Below are 6,084 nucleotides of genomic sequence, written 5' to 3'. Positions count from 1 at the left end.
AATTTCCAGCCTCTTCCTAAATTGCTTAAAATATATCAGTAATGCTGCAGAGTTTTCTGGCTCAACTTGTGGCTCCTGCCTGCCTCTTGAGGCTAATTTCCTGGAGGCTAATTTCCTGGATCTCTTTCCATTCAGCCACTGACTAAGAAAGAGGGAATCACTTGGGGTCTCTCAAATTCATCAGCGTGTTTCTTCCCTCTTCATCGGGGCATATGCTGTAGTCTCCTCCCACGCTGCCCCTTTCACCTTTGTGATCATCTTGAAAAACTCATGTCCTGTCCTTTAGAAAGCTTTCTCTAGTCTCTGAGTCCCCATTCTTATTGGAAGTCCCCACTATCTTCACAAAGCTCCCTTTGCACCCCTTTGTGTAGAAAAGCAGTTACATAGCACAGACTGTTTTAGTGCTGTCAGTGTCTATATTTTATTTTCCTCTTGGCACACAGCTAGACTACATTTCCCAGCCTCCTTTGCAGTTAGGAGTGACCATGTGACTGAGTCTTAACCATTGGAATGTGGGCAGAAGTGATGTGCATCATCTCCAGGCCTGGCCCATTAAAACCTCTCACATATGGGCATCCTTCTTTTTCTCCTCAGTTTAGTAGAGAGGACTAAGGGCGTTCAGGATGGAGGCATCATGACATGTGTGGAGCCACTGTGTGGCTCTGTGACTTGGGCCACCATGGGGTCAAAACTGGGAAATAAAAGAGGAAGAAACCCCAGGAAGTCCACTACCATCTTGACTTTTTTGTCTTGCCTTCCCAGTCAGCCTGCTAATTATTTGCTTTTCAGAGTCTTCTGCCATTTGTTGCTGCTGCTATTTGGTGTCCTGTCTAGAGTTCTTAGTTATAGTCAGTGGGGGCTGATAGGGTGTAGAGGGCTTATCCACCCTCTTGGCTAGCATCCCCTCTATCACCTCATTTTTTGTAGCCTATTCCTGCATACCTGGCTCATGTTTGCTAGGTGGACTAATTAAGTATCCAGATTCAGAAAATCAACTATGTCTGACTCTTACCAGAAGAGGATTTCTAATTCTCAGCTTTACAATTTACATAAGAGTGAAAATGTTTGAAACGGTTCTTGCGAGAACTGGAGACATGATTAAGGATAGAGAATAAATACTCCAAATAGAGGTTACGCTGTGAGCTATTACATAACTTCCCTGCTGGGAAAAGAGTGAATGGTGATGATATTGCATGAAGATCTTCAGATTACTAAGGGATGGAAATTTGCAGATTACTGTTTTTTAAACCAAATGTGTCTTGTTTCTTTTTTTAAAATTTTTTTTCNTGTATAGATAAACCACATCCTCTTGATCCATTCATCAGTTGATGGATATTTAGGCTCTCTCCATGATTTGGCTATTGTTGAGCATGCTGCTGTGAACAGGGGGGACATGTGTCCCTATGCATCAGCACTTCTGTATCCCTGGGATAAATTCCTAGCAGTGCTATTGCTGGGTCATAGGGGAGTTCTGTTGTGAATTTTTTGAGGAACCTTCACACTGTTTTCCAGAGGGGCTGCACCAGTTGACATTCCCACCCACAGTGTAGGAGGGTGCCCGTTTCTCCACATCCTCGCCAGCATCTAGAGTCCTCTGATTTGTTCATTTTAGCCACTCTGACCGGCGTGAGGTGGTATCTCAATGTGGTTTTCATCTGTATTTCCCTGATGAGGAGGGATGCTGAGCATCGTTTCATGTGTCTGTTGGCCATCTGGATGTCCTTCTTGGAGAAGTGTCTGTTCATGTCTTCTTCCCAGTTCTTCACTGGATTATTTGTTTTTTGGGTGTGGAGTTTGGGGAGTTCCTTATACATTTTGGATACTAGCCCTTTATCTGATATGTCATTGGCAACCATCTTCTCCAATTCCGCCAGTTGCCTATTAGTTTTATCGATTGTTTCCTTTGCTGTGCAGAAGCTTTTAATCTTGATGAGGTCCCAGTAGTTCATTTTTGCTCTTGATTCCCTTGTCTTTGGGGATGTGTCAAGTAAGAAATCGCTGCCATTGAGGTAAGGAGGTTGTTCCCTGCTTTCTTCTCTAGTGTTTTGTTGGTTCCCTGTGTCACGTTCAGGTCCTTTATCCATTTTGAGTTTATTTTTGTGTATGGTGTGAGAAAGTGATCTAGTTTCATTCTTCTGCATGTTGCTGCCCAGTTCTCCCAGCACCATNTATTGGTCTATAAAAATGCAACTGATTTCTGTACGTTGATTTTGTACCCTGCGACTTTGCTGAATTCATGGATCAGTTCTAGTAGGCTTCTAGTGGAGTCTGTCAGGTTTTCTATGTAGACTATCATGTCATCTGCAGAAAGTGAAAGTCTGACTTCTTCTTTGCCAATTCTGATGCCTTTTATTTCCTTTTGTTGTCTGATGGCTGATGCTAGCACTTCCAATAGTGGTTAAACAATAGTGGTGAGAGGGGTCATCTCTGTTGTGTTCCTGATCTCAGGGGGAAAGCTCTCAGTTTTTCCCCGTTGAGGATCATGNTTTTTTTTTTCAAAAAACCAACTCTTGTTTTTATTGATCTGTTCAACTGTTTCTTTGGATTATGTATTGTTTCTGCCCTGATTTTTATTATTTCTCTTTTCCTACTGGGTTTGGGGTGCTCTTGTAACTCTCCTTCTAGTTCCTTTAGGTGCGCTGTTAGATTTTGCATTTGCGCTTTTTCTAGTTTCTTGAAATAGGCCTGGAGTGCAATGTATTTTCCTCTTATGACTGCCTTTGCAACATCCCATAGAGTTTGAATTGTTGCATTTTCATTTTCATTTGTTTCCGTATATTTTGTAATGTCTTCTCTAATTGCCTGATTGGCCCATTTGTTCTTTAGTAGGGTGTTCTTTAACCTCCATGTTTTTGGAGATTTTCCAGACTTCTTCCTGTGTTTGATTTCAAGTTTCAAAGCATTATGATCTGAGAGTGTGCATGGTATGAGCTCCGCACCAGTGTGTCTTGTTTCTTGAAACTTATAGATGCATATTAACCTGAGGTAAGAAATCTATATTCATGTGTGTGTGTTGAGAATTTAATTTGTAAATTTTTGATTCCCTAAACAATAACATTTACAACTCTTTATTCTTATTTATTANGGCCTCCTACATGTAATGTTCAGTGGGAGTTAAAAATAGTTTAAGTATTACCTCCTGTTTGAAAGAATAGTGATGAAGTTCACCGATGAGAACTTGACATGTTGAAAAGCACTTTTACTCTTCTTGCTGACATTTTCCTCACAGTGTCCCAGTGAAGTAGGTTTTAGTCCCATTTGACAGTCTACAGAAGCTCAGTATGCTTGAGGAATCTGTCCCTGATCACATCATAATGGCAGAATTGAGTCTTCTACCCTAGTCTTCAGGTTCCACTTTCTGTTCCTTTGTCATTATGCCTGAGTCCAGCTGGGGAATAAAACGTCCCACCCACAAACAGTTATCCAGTGGTTCCAAGCGGAGTTATGTATGGCATATGCCAACTGAATGATCAACTGTAGCAGGAAGCACACTTTCCTACCTCCTCGCCCTAACTGTTGTTAGGGAAGGCAGCATTCTAGAAGGGGTACTGTTGGCCTAACTGGCTCCCTCCAAGCAGTAAACTCTTGGTTGCAAATGTTCTTACCAATACTGATGAGGTAATGTTATTCAGGACATAATAAATAAAGAACATGGAAAAGGCTGAGAGAATACTTGGTCCCCAAGTGTGAGAAGTATCATCTTTAAGTAAAATACTGCATGTAGCAAGCTACAATTAACATACCCAGTGGTTTCAGCTTCCCTTTCAGTGAAGGAACTCTGAAAACTTCAGCTGATCACGTTTTCCTTTGTTAGCAATTAAGTGGATTTTGCAAATTCAGATGTCAAATTAAAGATGTGCAGAAAGACGACTCACCCTGGGTGTGAGTCAAGACATGGAAGATCACCTGCAAAGGGGCCAGAGGGACAATTTTCAGGTTATGGAAATGTTCTATAGCTTGTGTTGGGTGGTGGGTACTCCAATGCCTAAAACTTACAGGAAAGGAACATTTAAGATCTGTATATTTTATGGTATGTTCATTATATCTCAGTTTTTTAACATGGAAAAGAGGGGGCCTGGGTGGCTCAGTCGGTTAAGTGTCCATCTTTGGCTCAGGTCATGATCTCATGCGTGGTTCTTGAGTTAAAGCCCTGTATCAGGCTCTCTGCTATCAGCTCGGAGCCTGCTTTGGTCCTCTGCCCCNAGTGTGCCCCCCCCCCCTTTCTGTCCTCTCAAAAATAAATAAACATTAAAAAAATAAAAAAACATTTCACATGGAAAAGAGCATACAGTTTCTCAAAATTCTTTGAGGGGTATATTAGCAAAAAGTTTGATAACCATCGTTCTGGGCATACATGGAACAAATCTCTTGTTTTTCTAGCTTCTTATTTTTCCTTTTGGCTCCTCAGATCCATGTAGCTTGACTGTAAGGTAAATGATCGAAAACGTTTCTCATAATTTTTGTTTTGATTGTTAGCTTTAATGTTTTTCTCATAGCCACCTTGGATTTTTATGCCAAAGAACGTTCTCCAACAGAATAGAAGAGCAAGGTGGGGAAGAAAACTAACTAGGGAGAAGGTTAATCTTCAGATAATTTGGTGAATGGATGTATTTTTGTTTGTCTTTGTAATTACACCCTTCCAGAACCTCATTTTTAGAGGAAAAATGTTGTGATTAAAGTAGCTTTTTTCATGAAAATGGAGCCCCCAGATTGATGAGCTGGTTTTGAAAGATTGCTCTCCAATCCTTTATAAATTTAGAAGGGAAAATGCCCTGGCACAGGGAGGGTTGCATGAATCAGGGAACAGATACAGTGGATCACACTGAGTGAGGATGCTCCGTACTGACAATTTTATCCCTGACCTGGCTCTGCTTGTCATTTCTCTGTGACTCACCCATTCAGCTAGGCCATAAAAACCTTAATAACCATCTGAATGTTCTCGCAAAGAGGGCATGAAGCCCCAGGCTTCTTTAATCTTCTGGTGCAGTGGAAAGAAGTGACAAGGTGGTCTGTTCTTCCAGGAATAATATTTCTGTCTCATGGCCACTTCTCACATATGCTACACAGCTTCCAGAGAGTTAGTCAGTCCTCCATATTTTCTGTATCTGGTCTCTGCTCTGTAAGGCCCTCTGGTTGTTCTCTTGTGCTGGAGATGGTCTCTGGGCTTTCACAACTCTGAGCCAACTCTGAGAATTTCACAGAGCTGCAGGGATCAGGAAATTGGGGTTTTTCTTCCTTTTCTCATAGATCTTCAGATGACTGGAGCCAAAATGGTGCTTTGGCAATAAGGGACATCAGTGCCTTCACTTTCCTTCTTTGCAGGTGTGGCGTTGATAACAGGAATGAAGGGATGATAGGCTCACTTAGAACAGTCTGAATACTAATCTTTCAGGGCCCAGCAACAGCAACACCTCTTTCTGGTCTGGAGGGTTCAGTTTCTTGCACTCAGTAACACTACCACTCATCCTCAGAAGCAGCTTCTCCACCAGTGTCATTACTTACGGGTGTGGAGTCCTCAAGGTCTTTTTTTTTCCCACTGAGATCACCTTTTTGTCACTTATGTTCCCAAATTTTTCACTTGTTTGCTCAGTATTCACAGCTTCACCTTTAACTCCAGCACCTGACTGCTCTAATACCAGCTCATTTAGAGCCCACACATCATGTTGAGTGCCTGAAACAATGGCAGCACCTAGCTCCTTCTCTAGGAGCTCTGCATTGATGTGGTGAGGTAGGCAGTACGGACACCATCCCCTCTGGTTCTTGTCCTGGAATTGGAACTTTCCTCTGCACTTTGCTTCAGATAGTTTTGGCTCTGAATATCTATGCTGCGGCCCTGGAGTGCTGACGACAAGATTCCTTCTTAGCTTATCACAGAGAGGGCTTGGATATTTCACAGAGACACTCTGATGTCCAAGTGGCTCACCCGAAAGACCCCTGCCACAGGCTACCAAAGGCTGCCTCACCATCCTACGCTAGCCTCGGTAATGCCTGGCCACTCCATTTCACCTATGCGCCTGCCACCTGCAAATTCTCCAAAAGCAGCTGTTTTATTACACCCGTTATACACATAAAATCAATCTGATT

General features: G+C 42.3%; 1 pseudogene; it reads right to left on the bottom strand.

The window, feature by feature from the left end:
- Nucleotides 1–4,902: 4,902 nt before the first annotated feature.
- Nucleotides 4,903–5,966, bottom strand: LOC144222135 (protein Mdm4 pseudogene; annotated as a pseudogene).
- Nucleotides 5,967–6,084: the final 118 nt, after the last annotated feature.

Source organism: Crocuta crocuta, unplaced genomic scaffold, assembly GCF_008692635.1.
Source record: "Crocuta crocuta isolate KB4526 unplaced genomic scaffold, BGI_CrCroc_1.0 scaffold871, whole genome shotgun sequence".
Taxonomy (NCBI): domain Eukaryota; kingdom Metazoa; phylum Chordata; class Mammalia; order Carnivora; family Hyaenidae; genus Crocuta; species Crocuta crocuta.
The sequence above is the reverse complement of the archived record's forward strand: the minus strand, read 5'-3'. Positions and strand labels throughout refer to the sequence as shown.